Here is an 18,895-nt window from a genome sequence, read left to right as displayed (position 1 = left end):
TTCATCTGCAAGAAGGATATGTTGGTAATAATGGTACTTATTTTACAGAGGATTTGAGAGAAATATGTGAAAAAATATGTCAAAAAGAGGAACAGTGCCTGGTATATAATAAACATCAACAAATGTTAGCAGTTATGATGTTAAATTTTATGATTACTATTATCCTCTTTATTTGCAGTATCATCTAATCTAATGGCTTCAATAATTCCTGCTCTGCAAGTGACCCTCAAAACTAAATCTTGATAACATAACCTTATCTGAAATTGTAATTTTCATTTTCAACCACCTGCTTAGTATTTCCATCAACAGTGCCTTGCCAACAGCACAAATTCAAAAGATCCCAGGCTGAACTCACTATCCCAAAATTATCACTCATCCTATGTTCCTTTTTTTCAGGATGTAAACTTTCAAAATACAAGTCATATTTTCTATTCGATTTTCATTATATCACCCTTTGTGACAACCTAGACAATTAGTATATTACAATTAAAATAAGGCCCAACTCATTTTCTTCAATTTGACAGGATATAATTTGTCTTCTCATGGTTTTCCTTCTTTGGCTAAAATTATTTCCCTTTTGCTTAAATCAAAAACTAATAAATGTGACCTGTTATTACTTATTCTAACATCACTTTTTATTCTAGTGTCCATTTGTACATCAGTTCTTTCAAATTAGTACCCTTTTTGTATGAAATGATTTATGATCTTCCTACTTTTCTTAACTCCAAACATTCATAGGTGCAAGCAGGCCAAGGTAGGTGGATCACTTGAGGCCAGGAGTTGGACCCAGCCTAACCAACATAGTGAAACCTAATCTCTACTAAAAAACAAAAATTAGCTGGGGTGGTGGCCTGCACCTGTAATCCCAGCTACTTGGGAGGCTGAGTAAGGAGAATCACCTGAACCCGGGAGGCAGCAGTGGCAGTGAGCTGAGATTGTAACCCTGCACTCCAGACTGGGCAAGAGAGCAAGACACAGTCTCAAAAAACAAAAAACAAACAAAAAAAGGAAGGTGCAAACATCTGACTATATCACTGTCATCTTTCATTTGTATACTGTAATACTTAATACTTAATGTGATTTACTTTGCTTTTATTTCTTTCAATTATAGCTAGTATATTATATTGATATTTTACTGTGTATTTCCGACTGTATTTTCCAGGTAAGGGGGCGCCTACAAAATATTTACTATAAAAAAAGGATGTTGGGTCTAATATGATTGAGAATCAATGTACTAAATGAAGAGCTACCTAAATAAGTTATATCGTCTTGCTAGGCTTATTAAAGGGAGGAAAATTTTACTATTGGTTTGTTTATTTTATTATTATGGTTATATAGTATGTTTATATACAAGAAAAAGAGCAATGGTAATTGTTACCATTATCGTTAAGATTTTCAAATAACTATAATATGTTATTATTGCAAAATCTCACATATTGATATCATAGGCACAAGTTCTTTGGCAAATTTAAGTATACCAACTCCAATGTATTACAATGTTTTTAAAAAGTAATCAAGATTGCCTTTAAGAAGCCAGGGTCACACAAAAAATAAACTCAGCAGATCGATATTTAACCATGAACTTGTATTTATAAAGAATATCAAGGAAATCATTCTTGAAGAAATTAAGCTCTACCAAAATCCTAATCCTGAAACTTAAGCCAGGTCTTTAGTTGTAGAATCCTATTGTCTTACATAAATAATTCTGAAAGTAGTATAATACCCTTAAGAGAAGGATTGTGTCATCAATTCCTCCTTAATCACTTCCAAACAATAGGCTTGTATTAGTCAGGGTTCTCTAAAGAAACAGAACTAATGGAATATATATATTCCAATAACAAATGGAATAATATCCAATAACTAATGGAATATGTATCTATTCCATTACATTGCATGGAACTCAGTTCGAGTTCCAAAACTGAAGAACATGGAGTCCGATGTCCAAGGTCAGGAAGCATCCAGTATGGGAGAAAGATGTAGGCTGGGAGGCTAGGCCAGTCTCTCTTTTCACATTTTTCTGCCTGCTCCTTTATTCTAGCCATGCTGGCAGCTGATGAGATTATGCCCACCCAGATTATGCCCTTCCCCCAGCTTACCGACTCAAATGCTAATCTCCTTTGGCAACACTCTCACAGACATACCTAGGATCAATACTTTGTATCCTTCAATCCAATCAAGTTGACACTCAGTATTAACCAAAGCAAGTCCACACCTTGTCAACTTGAACCCATACACATCTCCTGAAATCATACATAATCTTCAAATAAAGACAATAATAAAGTCATAATTATGCCTAACATAATACAACTATTCTTCGTACAACTGGAAATGCACCAATCCCCAACCCAAATACTATTACATAAAGTTAACAATACTTAAATGCTGATGTGAAGTCAATAAATTTTATGTCACATGATAAAGGAGAAAGGAAATAAAATGATGATATTTTCTTAGTACAAGTGTATACATGCACAAACATGTTTTTAACAAAAGAAAGGGGAAAGACTCATGACAATTACAGTCTTCATTTCTGCAGCTGGTCACATGGTCATAGCTGGTATTGATGACTACCTTCTTCTACTACCCATTCTGTATTCCCTTTCCCTTCAGCAAGCACCTCAGCAGGTTGTGTTTCTTTTTTCCTGGTGGAGTGATTCAAACCTTCATTCATGAAGGGTCTGGATCACTTGTAGTCCTGCCTGGATTGGGCTGCTGTAATTTCCCATTGACCTTAATCACATGGCATGGTAATACTGAGAGATGCCCTAATGGATCTCCTGTATTCCATGCACACTCTTCCTTACCTCCGTTGCAGTGTAGTAGGCTGATTTCATCTTCATAGTCCAGGTCAATCACCCCAGCCAACACAGTATCTCCCTTCTTAGCCTCTTCACTTAAAGGTAGGAGGGACCCAAAGTGTCCAGGTAGCAATCTTAAGTTCCAGTTTAATGGAATTGTTGTTGTGTCTCCTGGTGGCGGCATTCCTCCCTCTAGAACTAAGACCTCTGTGCCAGCAGAACGTAATGTCACAGGAACAGGAAGCAAAAACTTTGCTAGTGGATCACTAGGGTTGATGGTAAGTGGTGCCACTTCCACTTCCATCCCTTGATTCTTGGACCCGTGAATCCCGGCTATGGGAGAAACAGTACCATATATTGGATGCTGACTCAGAGCATACATAGCCTTCTGGAGAACTCTGCCCCAGCCCTGCAAAGGATTGTCACCTTGTTGGCATTGTAATTGTGACTTCAAAAGGCCATTCCACCATTCTACCAATTCAGCTGCTTCAAGATGATAGGGAAGATGGTAAGACCAGTAAATTCCATGAGCATGAGCCCACTGCTGCACTTCTTAAGCCATAAAGTGAGTGCCTTGGTCAGAGGCAATGCCGTGTGGAATACCATGACGTTGGGTAAGGCATTCTGTAAGTCCATGGATGGTAGTCTTGGCAGAAGCATTGTGTGCAGGATAGTCAAACCCATACCTGGAGTAAGTGTCTATTCCAGTGAGGACAAACCTCTGCCCGTTCCATGATGGAAGAGGTCCAATATAATCAACCTGCCACCAGGTAGCTGGCTGATCACACCAAGGAATGGTGCCATATCGAGGGCTTGATGTTGGTCTCTGCTGCTGATAAACTGGGCACTCAGCAGTGGCCGTTGCCAGGTCAGCCTTGGTGAGTGGAAGTCCATGTTGCTGAGCCCATGCATAAACTCCATCCCTGCCACTATGGCCATTTTGTTCATGGGCCCATTGCATGATAACAGGAATGGCTGGGGAAAGAGGCTGAAGGTGTCCACAGAATGGGTCATCCTATCCACCCGATTATTAAAATCCTCCTCTGCTGGGATCACCCGCTGGTGACCACTCACATGAGATACAAATATCTTCACAGTTTTTCACCACTTAAAGAGGTCCATCCACATACCTCTTCGCCAAATTTCTTCATCACCAATTTTCCAGTCATGCTTCTTCCAAGTCCCGGACCATCCAGCCAAACCACTGGCTACAGCCTGTGAATCTGTATATAATTGCACATCTGGTCATTTCTCCTTCCTTTCAAAGTGCACAACCAGGTGCACTGCTTGAAGTTCTGCCCACTGGGAAGATTTCCCTTCACCACCATCCTTCAGGGATGTCCTAGAAAAGGGCTGTAGTGCTGCAGCTGTCCACTTTCAGGTGGTGCCTCGGTATCGTGCAGAATTATCTGTGAACCAGGCTCTAGTCTTCTCTTCTGCTGTCAACTCATCATAGGTAACTCCCCAGGAGGCCATCGGTGCAGCCTTGGGGAGAGAAGGCTGGGTGGCAGGAGTGGGGACCATGGGCATTTGCGCCACTTCCTCATGTAAATTACTTGTGCCTTCAGGACCTGCTCCAGCCCGATCACGCAGATACCACTTCCATTTGATGATTGAATGCTCCTGTGCACGACCCAATTAATAGCTAGATGGGCCAGAAAGTACCCAGCTCGTGATAGGCAGTTCAGGTCACATGGTGATGACATATAATCAAATGTTCAGTTTCCACCAACGCCCAGTAACAGGCCAAGAGCTGTCTCTCAAAAGGGGAGTAGTTATCTGCAGAAGATGTCAGGGCCTTGCTCCAAAATCCTAGCGGCCTCCTCTGTGATTCACCTATGGGGGGCCCGCCAAAGGCTCCAAACAGCATCCCTATCTGCCACTGACACCTTAAGCACCATTGGATCTGCTGGGTCATATTGCCCAAGTGGCAGAGCAGCACACACAGCAGCCTGGGCCTGTTGCAGAGCCTTCTGTTGTTCTGGACCCCACTCAAAACTGGCAGCCTTTCAGGTCACTCAATAAATGGGCCAGAGTAACACACCCAAATGAGGAATGCGTTGCCTTCAAAATGCAAATAGGCCTACAAAGCATTGTGCCTCTTTTTTGGATGTAGGAGAGGCCAAATACAGCAACTTATCCTTCACCTTAGAAGGAATATCTCTCCCAGGATGGATACTTTGTATCCTTCAATCCAATCAAGTCGACACTCAGTATTAGCCATCACACGGCCTGCAAGTAAGAATCATAAGACCTTTCGCAAATAAAAAAATAAAGAGTTTATGATTTCAGGAATAAGGGTTAAATACCATTTATCTTATATCTATCACAGATTAAACAAGCATGTTTTCAGAAACAATTTAAAGTGTCTCTTTTTGCAATCTTTCGCTGTCAAAGATATTTTTCTGTGCCTTTATTTGTGTTTCAAGGCCATTATCTCCTGGGTGGATCCAGTGGATTTGTTGGTAAAGCTACCAAAGTATAAAATAATTATCTATACTATCATTTTTAAGTTTTTCAGTTAATATACATAATCTTGTAACACAGAAATGAAACAAATTTTTCTATAGGCAAATTTGAAAGCTCATAAAAATAATAATTTTTAGAGTTTGTATCATCTAAAAAATTTACCTTGTACACATGTTTGGTTATCTCATTCCCTTTCCCTTCTCCCTGGGAATAAAGCCACTGGTAATTTTTAACACTTCAGAAGAAAAACAAAAGTGACTTAAAACATCTACAAAGTAATGACATAAATGTTTACAGGTAAAGATATTTATCTATCTGAAAAGGTCATTTTTAAAGGCTTCAGAGATTCCATTGTACTGAATATCTACCGTCAGGAACAATTATGGCATTTTGAACTAAATATACACTTTCTTAACACACTGAAATCTATTTATGTTGAAGTCTCAAAAACATGAAATACATTTATGACATGAATAGAAAAATAAATTTCTAACCATTTAAGTTGTTTTAAAAATAGAAAATGTCTCAAATTGTATATGACTTAATAGGGATTTCAGGTCCTCAACTCCTACTTCTTCCTCAACTGGGTACATTTCAGGATCATGTCTTCTGTAAAGGACAAGGGATGAATGATATTTTTTTATGAGGTGACTTCCAAATCTTATTTCCCATCCTAGGGTATATTTTAGGCTCTAAAGTATAAAGAATAATAACACATTAGACACACATGGGAATATACAAAACTTTCCAAGCAAAATATTGATCTTAAAGAAGAAATTTACATTTATTCAGTCTTCAACTTCAGTCGTATTAGTTTCTGCTAAGTCACCTTTACCACACAAAATGAAGATCGCGCTATTAATTACTGTACTTAGTCTCAAATGGCGTATAAGTGATCTTACAGGGACAGCCTGCTTCCTGATGTAATCCTTATAAGGTTCTTAGTAAAAACCCTTTAAAAAAATAATTGTTAATACTAGCTACCATTTATTTAATGCTTACTAAGAATGAAGCATTGTCCTAAGATCATTACCAAATACATAATCGCATTAATACAGTCCTATGGGAGTTATTATCCTCATTATACTCAAAGAAATTGAGGCACACAAAAAAGCCAGAATTTGAACTCACACAGTCTTTATCCAAGACCTAACCTCTTGTCCTCTTCCCTGCATTGCCCTTTCTTCCTTGGCCTTCACACAAACCTACAGATCCTATATGCAATATGGTCTCCCTACCCTCTCCCTCTCATCTCTGTTAAGAGGGTCCACAGGCCATTAATTCAAACAGAGCACTCCAGAAACCTGGCAGAGGTGGGAAGGAAAAGACAGTGAATTCTAACAAAGTTAAAAGTAAAGAGAGAAAGGATGCATTATTGAGGCTGTAAAGTAATAAGGTCCATGTTCCTGGACAGATCAAGAATTGGCTCTAAAGGCAGTTTAGTTGGAATAAAGGTAGCATTTTCTAAGGTTGATTGCACGTGTAGAGCAACATACTTAGATTAATAATAGGAACCATAACATTTTAGAGCTGGAAAACATTTAAATCCTCTAGTTTAGTCTCGTTCTCTCCTCCACCTCTTGTAAAAGAAGATGCTGAAACTTAGAAAAGTTTCTTCAATGCCTAACAAAACCAGTTAAAGAACCAATGCCATATTCCTATTGGAGAGCATTACATTCTAAAAATCATTATGAATGGGGATTTATTGGATCTAATACAATCCTAAACCAGAGAAAAACCTTAACAAAATAAAGGAATGAGATAGAAAGAAGCTGGGACCAGTTTTCCCATAAAATGCTACCTTAATGCTGCAGACATCTAGAGAACACCTTACCTTTAATCTGCTTTCTTAATTCTCTTTTCCTTGTATTCTCAATCCTGATCCTGCCAAAATAAATCCCATTAGGAGAAACTGCTATCTTTTGTAGTTTCTTAACGGCTCTTCCTTCCACAAAGAACTGGATAAAACTTGCCCAGTTTTGTCTCACAAATTCACTTAAGTCATACGCTAAAATCATCCCATACTGAGAATGGCACAAATTCAAATGTATAAATGAGAGAGACATTCCTCTGTGAGAGAGAACTGAGAAAAAAAGAGACCCTGTGTAAGAGGGATTTAAGGGCAGTAGCATTATTAACTACATACTATATAATCAGGCATTATAATTGACATTTTGCAGGTGTCATTTCTTAAAATCAGCACAATCCTTTTATGAGAGAGTTATTATTATCCTATTTTATAGGTAAAACTAATAAAGCTTAAAGAAGCCAACAAACTTGTCCAAAGTGACACAGTACTAAGTCACATACCTGTGACATTACAACTTTATTTATTCAAGTACTTATTTAATAACAAAATGTATATATTTTTCATACACTTATTCTATAAGCTGTGATATGCCATTTTATTCTATTAAAATCAGTTCTAGAACTAGAAGGTAAACTAGAGCTTATTTATGCCCTCATACAAAATTAATAAACAAAGCCCAAAGATATAAAGTGACTTGCCAAAGATAACAGAACACGTTAATGGCAAGGCAGAAACTACAAATTGTTAAGATTTACCAAGAACTTAACTACCCTATAAGGTAGGTATTATACTATCCACATTGTACAAATGAGAAAACAAAACAATGGGAAATCAAGTGGCTTGTCCAAGATCATAAAGCAAGTAACAAGAAAGAGAAAGAACATGGATTTGTCCTCAAGCAGTCTGGCTCCACAGCCTGTGTTGTTAACCACTATGCTAGAATCTCCCCTTCAATTACGAGTTGTACCTCCTAATTTCCTTTCCAGCTCTGCTGAAATTAAGATAAACTTTGGACTTATGAGTTACCCATGAAAGAATCAATAACAGAAAAATCAGGTAAGAACCCACTTTGAAAATTCAAACAGCTCCATTATTTCAATTGATATTTAGAAATTTACATTAAAATGTAAATGAGTCAATTTATAGAGATTAACAGAGGCTCAAACTTTAAACCAGAACTTTTCCCAGCACTACCGATTTCTGCACTTAGCTCATCCTTCCAACTCTACCACATGGATATTTGTAAAATGAGCCTAATAATTAGATCCTCTGTCCAGAATCTGGACAATTTAGAATGCTAAATTGGGACCTTAATTGTTTCTGTTTCATGAGTCAGTGAGTATAATATTTTATCTGCTGGATTTTCTAAATGCCAATTCCATCATGTTCTAAGCACATTCTTTGCCCACTCAATAGACTGGGTCACTCAAACAAAACTTAAGTATAACAGTAAAATGAAGTTTTCTAATTCTTTATTTTCTTACAAGCAAACAACAGACTAATATTTTCATGGGCTCATCTACCCATGTATCTCAAATTTTTCTTTTATCTATTCACTCTCTCTCCATTTATCCAATCCCAACTGTGTAAATCACACATTAGAATACAGTCAGCCTTCCGTATTAATGGGTTCCCCATCCATGGATTCAACTAACCAAGGATCAAAAATATTCAGAAAGAAACATTCCAGAAAGTTCCAAAAACCAAAACTTGAATTTGCCAGCATGGAGAGTACTATGCTGAATCCCACTGAAATAAAGGGGATGGAGAGGCATTGTATTAGATATTCTACGTAATCTAGAGATGATTTAAAGGGAGGATGTGTGTAGTTATGTCAGAGGTATTCGAACCAGAGTGAAACCATCTTGAATAGGAGCTGGGTAAAATAAGGCAGAGACACAGGAGGTTAGACATTGTAAGTCACAGGATGAAATAGGAGGTCGGCACAAGATATAGTCACAAAGACCATGCTGATAAAACAACGTGCTGTAAAGAAGCTGGCCCAAACCCACCAAAACCAAGATGGCCATGAAAGTGACCGCTGGTCCTCCTCACTGCACATTATATGCTAATTATAATATATTTGCATGCTAAAAAACACTCCCACCAGCGCCATGACAGTTTGCAAATGCCATGGCAACATCATGAAGTTACCCTATATGGTCTAAAAAGGGGAGGAACCCTCGGTTCTGGGAACTGCCCACCCCTTTCCCAGAAAACTCATGAATAATCTACCCTTGTTTAGGATATAATCAAGAAATAACAATAAAAATAGCCAAACTGCAGCCCTCAGGGCTGCTCTGCCTATAGAGTAGCCATTCTTTTATTCCTTTCTAATTCTTTCTTGCACTAGATCTAAGAACCCTCTCTTGAGGTCTGGATATGGACCCCTTTCCTGTAACAGTTATATACAAATACGACATCATTTTATATAAGGGACTTGAGTATCTTTGGATTTTGGTATCCAAGGGGATCCTGGAACCAATCCCTCATGGACACTAAGAGATGGCTGTATTTTACTTTTTCAAAATTATTTTCCAATGTACCAAAAAAAATAAAAAGGCCCTCAAAGACTGAGTTAAAAAAAAGAAATGTTTCCTAACATTTTTTCCCTTTTTCTCTGTCAAACTATATTTAAAAAACAAAATTTAGTGACCATCATATGGCTATCACTAAATACATAAATTCCTTTCATCAAAATTGACTAAAAAGAAAAAATTTATATCCTAAAGGCTACTTCCTTCTCACCATCCATTTGGAAATGAGAAATGAATTCAACATAAGGGACATTAGTACATAATTTAAGACAGCAGCTTAGGCCTAGTGCTTATGAGGTTAGCAGTGTGCTGCAATTAATTTTAAAAAAAAGCACACATAGGTTTGAGGACATATAAAACTAATTATATCACTTCCTAGCTCCATGATCTTGGGCAACTCATTTCACTCCTCCAAATCTCAGTTCACCTGTCTAAAATGTATATAAAGTAGCAGGTGTGGTCCAGGAGATAGAAGGGAAAGTCTAAAAGTCTTGGGAAATAAAAGTAGAAATACAAGATCCACTAACTAGTGTTATATAGTATAAATAAACTAGGCACTCATGCTGGGAATTGACCTTCTTTATTTCAGAGGCAAATAACTGTATTTGATTATTGAAATCTGAAGAAAGAGGGTGGGACCAGTAACAGTGGGTATAAAAATTACAGAATTTTTGAGGGGAACACTCAGGAAATTGACAGGTCTTAAAGAACAGCTACAAGCCTACTTAAGATTCTAAACCTTGTTGGGCTGAGACACTCAGAAATTTACAAGATACAGAAGGAGGGACAGTAATGCAATAAACTGTTATTGAATGAGGTACTGTGCTAAATTCTAGAAATATATAAAGTAGGTATGAACCCTCCATAGTTTTAAAGAGGAAACAGGCAAGTTAAGAGACAATTACAAAAAGTGTAATAACTCCATCCTGGAAGAAAGAGCAAACAGGGTAGTGAACAGTGTAATAAATGTCATCATGGAAGAAAGAATGGACAGAAGCATGTGCAAAGTCAGAGACCTGAAAAGAAAATTATGTACCTCATATGGTTATCAAGTAGGAAGTAGGGCATGTTGGCAGAAGGGGAGGTTGAAGAGGTAAAATGGGCCTGGTGGTAAAGGAACTTTGTACATTTTGCCAGTAATTTGCAAACCATTACCCTAGAAAATGATGTGATCAGATCTAAAGTTGGACCCATATAACAGCAAATTAAAAGATATATTGAAAGTAAGTGGCCAGTTAAGAGGTTCTTGCAGTCAGCATGGTAAGAGATGAGAAGGTGGGCATATGATGTTTTAAAGAAAGGAGAGGGGTGAATATTAAGCAGTCAAGTATGCTAATAGTTTTAAATCCAAATACCAACCAAAACAAGTAAATTATATATAGTATAATATTTAGAGTTATAACTTTGTTTTTAATTTAGGTCCAAATACATCTTTTGAACATCAGATCCAAATATTTACCATGTGAAAACAATTCGTCCCAATGAAAACCTTTCATCACAAAAAGCACGGAAAACTCTTCTTATTACCTTTTTTTTCTTTTCTTTTTTTTTTGGTCACTGTTGCCTCTGAATAGATGGGAATTTCCTCCTCTTAATCTAACTGACGGCAAAAACTTCAAATGGGACGAACTTTCTGGCATGGGTTTACAAACAGTGCTTAAATCTATTCCAACAACATGGTGTGGGAGTATTTCAGCACAGGCTGGAACAGTTTCAGGTTCATCATTGCCTCCTGAGAATACCTTTGATAAATAAAGACTCATAGAAAAGTAAAGCTAAATCTCAACTCTTGAATAGGCAGCAATGATTTTCTTGGTTTTAACATTCCAACCCTAATGAGCAGGATTTCTAAACTGATAACTAGAAGGCAAGAGCAACAAAGTTCTTTCCTTTAGAATGAAATTATATACATTTTAGGTTTTTTTTTTTCTATCACACAGGCGATATGTGTATAAAGGAAAGGGATTTTTCATTTTTTAAAATCACTCCCATTTTAAAGTTAGTACAGGTATTTTCAAAATATCTTTTCCAATTCAATATCCTCACCTACTCTCCTTTTAATTTTCTTCTCATTGTCTCCTCTCTCTCCATATTCAAAATAATAAATGTTAGTTTGTGTGTGTGTTTGAGGAACAGGTGTTAGTGAAGCTTTATCAGTCCAATTCCTTTGTTCCCTCAATATCTCTCACACAAATCCACCTCAATTTCATGGCCTAAGTAGGCAGTAAGAAGAAGAAAGAATATAGAAAATAGGCAACAGAAAAGAGAAAACAAAAGAACCAATGAAACACAAAAGCCAAGTGAAAAAAGATCAATACTATACTAATGTAGTATAACTAATAAATTGAAAGTTATCTTGGAAATCTAGCCCCACTCTGTTGACAATAAGACACAAAAGAGCACTGTAGGAGATTGGCGGGCTGGGGTGCAGTGGATAAGAACTGATTAAACCTTTCAAACCTAATCTGACCAGGAGTTTAGGACTGCCTGCCCAAGAGATGTACCCTGAGTAATAGCAGGCCTATAGTTTCTATATTTGAAATTCAAAGAAGCGACATTGGGCCCTGAGTTTGCTGAGAGTGTAAATTTATCAAATATTATTCAATTTATTTTTCTAAATTCCTCAGTTGTCTCAGTGAGTGTTACCAATTGCGAAGCATCTCAGAGATGTTTTCTTGCCTCAGAATTTTCTTTATTGACTCTCAATTTGAGAAATGCAAATATATTTTAAATAAAATTTAAGTACTGTTTTGTTATAGTGCTTTTTTATATAGGCCTTTTTGTATCGAAAATAAATTTCTATGGGAAGCAGACGAATTCCGAAGTCATATACCAGTTCGGTTTTGGGTAATCCACCAGAAACAGTGCAATGAGATAAAAGAGATGATCCTACTTACATGTTCTCCTTAATGGATCCTCAGCCACTCCTTGCCTATCCCTAAAGAATCATATATTTTAAATCTAATAATTACCTAATCCAAATTCATTATTTTATCTATGAAGGTACCATGGCCTAGAAGGAAAGGTAACCTGCAAAGTAACACAGAGTTGGGATAAGAACCCAGGTCTCTTGATTTCCAGTCTAAAAAATGTAAACTGCAAGAATGGCCCTGGTGTGGTACATCTGATACATGGCTAGTTTGGCTAGATTAGAGCACATTTGGTAGTTCAACACCCACCACTCACCCCTGCCACACAAACACACATACACTTCAGCTACATCCATAATCCAGTATTTTTGTCATTATATTATCATCTCTGTCTGTGCCAAGTACTGTTTGTTAAACACTTTATGAACAAGCTCTAATTATCAGAAAAATCCTATTACATAGGTTCTTCAAAGTAGAAATGGCTAAAAAATCAGAAAATGAATTGAAGTCCAGAAGATGTGATGATAAAGTATCAAGCTCCTACTTGAAATAATTCAAGTGTTTAAGCTAACTACATGGCAGAACAGGAAAAATAAAGTGTATTATTCCCTTTCTCAAAAGCTGCCTTAGCCTAGCAGTGTCTTAGTTTGGCAGTCAAACTGCTACACAATGTGGTACCAATCCACATTTCTATTCTATTTCCCATCCTTTTAATGCAGTATTATTATGCTATGAATGCAGTAAGTTATAAATTAATGGGTTTTTCCTCACTGAGATCAGTGTTTAAAAACACAGAATACATAAAGTCTAAGATGGTTAGCACAGTGATAGGAACAAAACAAACAAGAATACTACTTGACAGGACTGACCACCACAAGCATAGACCATGACTACAAATACCATAGGTAAGGAAGAATTTTGAAAAAGTTGAAATAAAATCAGTTTATCTCAATCCCTTGGTGACTTAAATGTGATAAACTACTGTGACAATCAGGGAAATTGGTAAATAGAAGCTCATCTAGCTTAGGTATAAAAAGCCAAAGACTTAGACAAGTTCTCTTGTAAAGTGCTAAAAGTAGGGCTAGAGAAGCAAAATTATAAAGATGGAAAATACAATTGGAAATAAGCATGACCCAATGTTACAGAATTAAATAATGCTGACAGAACATAGAATCAGTAAATAAGCTGAGTCCAGATTTTTGAGAGAAGGTAGAGGGAAGTGGGGAAGGAAGAAGATGTGAAGGCCAGGGAGTGAAGAAAGAAACAAGAAAAATAGCAGGGAATAGGATTTACTCTTCAGAGAGTCTTTGTAGATGAAAAATGTTGTACCTTTGAAGCAATCAGCGTAACATGGAAATAAGGCTACCATAACCTGACTTTTAGGTATCATAAAATGCCAGAAAAATTGATTTTTTTCCTTTCCAATTTATACATGACCATTAATTCTCTGTTTAGAATCTTTAATGAAACTCTAAACATCCAGTTAATAAATTTCAAATATCACAATTTGCTAGCAAATGAAAAACCATATACCAAGATATGGCTCAAGAAGTAAAAGTTGAAACAAAAGAATAAGAAATTGGTAATGTGGTTCTGGCCAATCTATGAGCAAAATATACATGAATAAAATGAGGTTGGATAAGAAGACTGAAGAGAGGCCGGGCGCGGTGGCTCACGCTTGTAATCCCAGCACTTTGGGAGGCCGAGGCGGGCGGATCGCGAGGTCAGGAGATCGAGACCACAGTGAAACCCCGTCTCTACTAAAAATACAAAAAAATTAGCCGGGCGTGGTGGCGGGCGCCTGTAGTCCCAGCTACTCGGAGAGGCTGAGGCAGGAGAATGGCATGAACCTGGGAGGCGGAGATTGCAGTGAGCCGAGATTGCGCCACTGCACTCCAGCCTGGGCGACAGATCGAGACTCTGTCTCAAAAAAAAAAAAAAACACAAGAAGACTGAAGAGAACACTGTGTGGACCCTCAGAAAGATTTAGACTCTAACTGGTAATACTCAATTTTAGGTAAAAAAGCAAGAAACCCAGCATTTCCCAAAGTTAGATAGAGCATTAAACTCCTCAGGCACATTCATAATGTCCTTTGAAAACTAGGTAAGTAAAAAAGAGTTTGTCAGGGTGGAGGAAATATATGATCAAATAAGTTTGCACAATGGGTTAAACAAAGGTAAAAATGTTGTTTTTTTGCTAGAATTCTTATATCTCCAAGAGAAGGATAGATTATGCTGTGTTTTTAAAACACATTTGACCACAGAATTTTTCAAAGATCATCTCATCAGAACTTAGGGATAATGAACAAAAAACCAATAGGTTACCGTTGTTCTTAAAATTTCCTAAGGAGTGATAAAGATCATATACTGTATTCCATCAAAGACTGACCATCTACTGTACTCTATCAAATCTAAGGTTATACTGATTATGAGATGCAGCATTAACTTTACATACTATGAAGAAAAGGTACTGCCAATTAAATTATAACATGTCATCAATTATAAAATGTGTCTCAATTTCAATCAATAACTTCAAAAGAAATATTTCAGAGGAATGACTGAAAGATGTGTAATCCACTTACTGCCCTAAAGATTGTCTACTCTCTAACTAGATCAAATGCTTCTCCTGAATTTTCCTTTAGCATAACGCCTGAATCTGGCACTAGACAGCACACTAAAATGCTGCTGTAGATTGCCTTAGGTGTTTACTATACAGATATCGTTGAGGCTTCAAGATCCACATTTGATTATAGGTAAATAATTCCCATCTCAGAGATGCTGGAAGGATTTAGAAAAATAATATATATAAAGTGCCTGAAACCTATCAGGTATTTAATATGTGAGTTCTCTTCTCTTCTTCTTGTATTCAGTAATCCTTTCTAGCATTTTATCATTTTGCCAGAACATACTTGCTCTCTTAAGCCAAAATACCTTCCTGGTCTTGAGTTACTTTTGTTTATTCTTCTGTAAACATGAAGAACACCTAATCAATCCCTCTTTGCAAAATTCTTTACATAAATGAAATACTTTCTTTCAAATACTTTATTTTAAACAAATATGAACCTAATGAACCTAATGAACCTTTCCTAATGAAGGAAAAGACTTTTAAAAATGTCATTTTTAATGAATTTATTAAAGTCAAATTAATGCAATGTAAAAGAATGTAAGCAAGCCACTTAATTTGTTTTTTATTAAGTAAAACGTAATGTTTAATTGGATAGTGGGCTATTATTGAACAAACCAATATGCTATTACTTATGAACTAGTTTGTGTGAGGCATAACACACTTTCTCATAGACTGATAAATTAGCAAGATAAAAAGAAAAGAGATTGTATTGAATATTTTTTAAGAGGAAAAAAGGCATCGAACAAGGAAGAAATTAATCACAATGACACAGGGTTCATTACAGGAGTCTAAAAAATAAAAATCAGCATGGTAACTACAGGTCTATTCAACAGATTTTTAAAAATCTATAAAGCAAAACAAAAATCTAAATACCAAAGAACAATTAAGCAAGTTGCCAAAAGACAAAATACTTTGGTGGGATGTCAATCAGTAACACTGAGCTGACAACTGTGCCTTAATTAATTTTGAAACTGTTTCCAATTAGTTAGTATAGAACACTAAAGGCTTCATGCTGCCTATGACTCAGTGCACTGACTCATCTACCAAAACTTTTCTTACACAAGAAATATCCAAGCACTGGCCAGGATGCAAGATCAAAAGGAAAGAGGGTTCACCAACCTTCCTAGTTAAAACCTTGTGATAAATTTAGATGACCGGAAGGATATGGAACAACTTTCCAGAAAGGTTTAACAGTCAGAAATAGCTTGAAAAGTTTGATTTGTTAACAAAACAATGAAAATATATTATTTTAAAATCAATCTTGCAAATATATCTATAAGATATGCTAGTTGTTTTTTAAACTATATAGAGGATATAAATAATATAACCAACATTAAAGTGTTCAATGAACTTTACCTAGCCATATTTAAATATCTCATATTTCCTAACTCATTAAAATAGCAGTGGAAACAAAATTTAGATGTGAAGAAAAGCCTAAAATCATCATACATCTATCCCACAGAAACTTTCTTAAATTTTCAGATTTAGCTTATCATGGTATAATTCAATTACAGACTTTTCTAGAATAAATCTAAAGCTTTAAATGATTCTTCAAAAAAATTACAAAACATAATATGAAAAAGAGGACAACTTTTATTATATAGTTTACCTAACTCAGTTTATTAAATCACAGAGTAATAATGTAAGCAATTATATTAATAATTTTTTTTAATTTTAAACAGTTTTGAAACGCCATTGGGTTGGGAGAATGGGTAAAGCACCACAGAAATGAGGAACAAAAGACCACTCGTTGCAGGGAAAACAAAGAAGACACTTTATTCAGAAAACAGAATGCACAAGACGAGGTGTTCCACAGGCCACAGCCAGTCCTAACATCCTGGAGAGTCTAAGAATCCAGTGAGAGAAATCAAAGTTAGTACCAAGTCAGCAGTTCCCAAACAAATTACCAATAAGAGATCCATTATGTTATAGATGTCTACAAGTAATTTTTTCATGCCATATGAAAAACTTAAAAAAAATTAAATTCAAAAAATTCTGAGATGACTTACAAAGGTAAATTAGTACAGAAAGTAAAACAGTTAAGAAATGGAAATATGAAAGAGATGAAGGTAGCAATAAAGATAGGAGGAATTTTAAAAGTATAATTAGCTAGCCATTTGGGGCCATGGATTTTTCATCCTAAAACCATGGTCTGATTTGTCTGGAACCTGGAGGAGGAGGCTCCAGCACTGGTGAACACTGCTGTGACTTATTTGAAGCCTAGATTGGCCACATTTAGATACTAAGCCAAAGTTGAGCTAACTCCTCCAACTCCTACTGAGATCCTGACAGCTATTCAGAGCCTGAAAAAAACAGTCAACAGTGCTCACACTGCTAGCTTCTAACAGCTGACAGTTAAGGAAGCTGTGCTGAATGGTTCAGTGGCCACTGAGGTGTAAATGTGGTTTTATATTGGAGCAATCATAAGTAAGCATTGCACCATTGCCTATAATGTATGACAACAAGTCTTCAACATCTAATTATATTTGATTTACTATTCCAGTGTTCTTGGATCATGTGTGATCAGACTGCCATCTGAATAAAATGTGTCCAAAAAAAAAAGTATAATCAGTGGTATGACTGTTACTCAAAAGAAAGGACATAAAATATTTACATCCTTTAATATAAGCAGGCCACAAAACTTACCAATGAGTTTCCTAAAAACCACTACGAGAGAGAAACATAAATGGTTGCATCATTCACTATATCCACCAAAAATTAGACACACGCACATATATATATCTAAACACTGGTCATTCAAAATAAGCCTTCCTGCTACTGCACTTTGAAAAAAAAATCTCGGTGGGTGGAGAGAATTTGTTTCTGATGCCTTGTCCTTAGAATAATTGTTTGCTTTCAGATGATTAAAAAAAAGAGATTGTATCTAGGAAAAAAGTGTTAATGCTTCAAAGGAGAGATACTGACAATTGTGACTTGAAATAGTGTCAGATGAATATGTAGCTGATCACTGATTGAACCATCTAATGAGGCAGGCTTATACTCTATCTAGTTTCATTTGTTTTCTCATATGAAGTCTATAATTCCTTTCAGTCCTAAAATGTCAGATGCCAGGTGTCAAATGCCACAGTAGAACATGAAATTAAGTAGAGTCCCCTTTTAAACAAATTTCTCTGTAAGCAAAACTATCTTAGTGACTTAAAAAATAATATCGTCTAAAATTACCCTTTCAAGAGGAAAAAATTGTTCAATGAAAAAACCACCCAATTATGACTCATCTAAGAAATACTGGTTTAACCAGGAGATATTTGGCAAGGAAAAGTTTAAGGAATTTCAAATTGCTAAATCTAATACAAATATCTCACAACAGGATATAGATCTAAAAGAATGGTTCTTAAGAACTATTGTTTACTGGGAATAAGCTAAGCTGTATGAAGAATTCATAAACATTACATGTTCCAGTAAGTTTAGCAACTTATAGCAAAGACTGGTGGCCACCTCCATTTTTTTCCCACCGTTCCTCCACTGACATCCTTCTTAGCAGAAACTTCATTAAGTTTTTGCTGACACAGAACAAACCTGAAAGGAGTATCTACTTTCTAAATATTACTTTGCTTTTCAGTAGTGGATTTGATATTTATAATGTTCTCTAAAGCTTGCAACTTTTTCAGCAACGTTTAAAAATAGATTAACCTGGAATAACTTACTTGTTTGCTGCTAAAATACTCAAGATTTTGCCATTTTTAAACAACTAGTCCCTGTGATACAACTTTGAAAAAATTTTTAAAAATCTCTGATGTGTGGGGTCCTTTTTTTCCATAAGAATT

At 36.2% G+C, this 18,895-nt stretch overlaps 1 protein-coding gene and 1 pseudogene across 2 annotated transcripts in view; one reads left to right on the top strand and one right to left on the bottom strand.

Moving 5' to 3' along the window:
- METTL15 (methyltransferase like 15) overlaps positions 1-18,895 on the bottom strand; it is a 232,421-nt gene that overhangs the window by 176,118 nt on the left and 37,408 nt on the right. The gene's annotated exons all lie outside the window — the stretch shown is intronic.
- LOC115838583 lies at positions 17,258-17,569 on the top strand (annotated as a pseudogene).

This window comes from Nomascus leucogenys, chromosome 15, assembly GCF_006542625.1.
Source record: "Nomascus leucogenys isolate Asia chromosome 15, Asia_NLE_v1, whole genome shotgun sequence".
NCBI classification, from domain to species: domain Eukaryota; kingdom Metazoa; phylum Chordata; class Mammalia; order Primates; family Hylobatidae; genus Nomascus; species Nomascus leucogenys.
The sequence above is the reverse complement of the archived record's forward strand: the minus strand, read 5'-3'. Positions and strand labels throughout refer to the sequence as shown.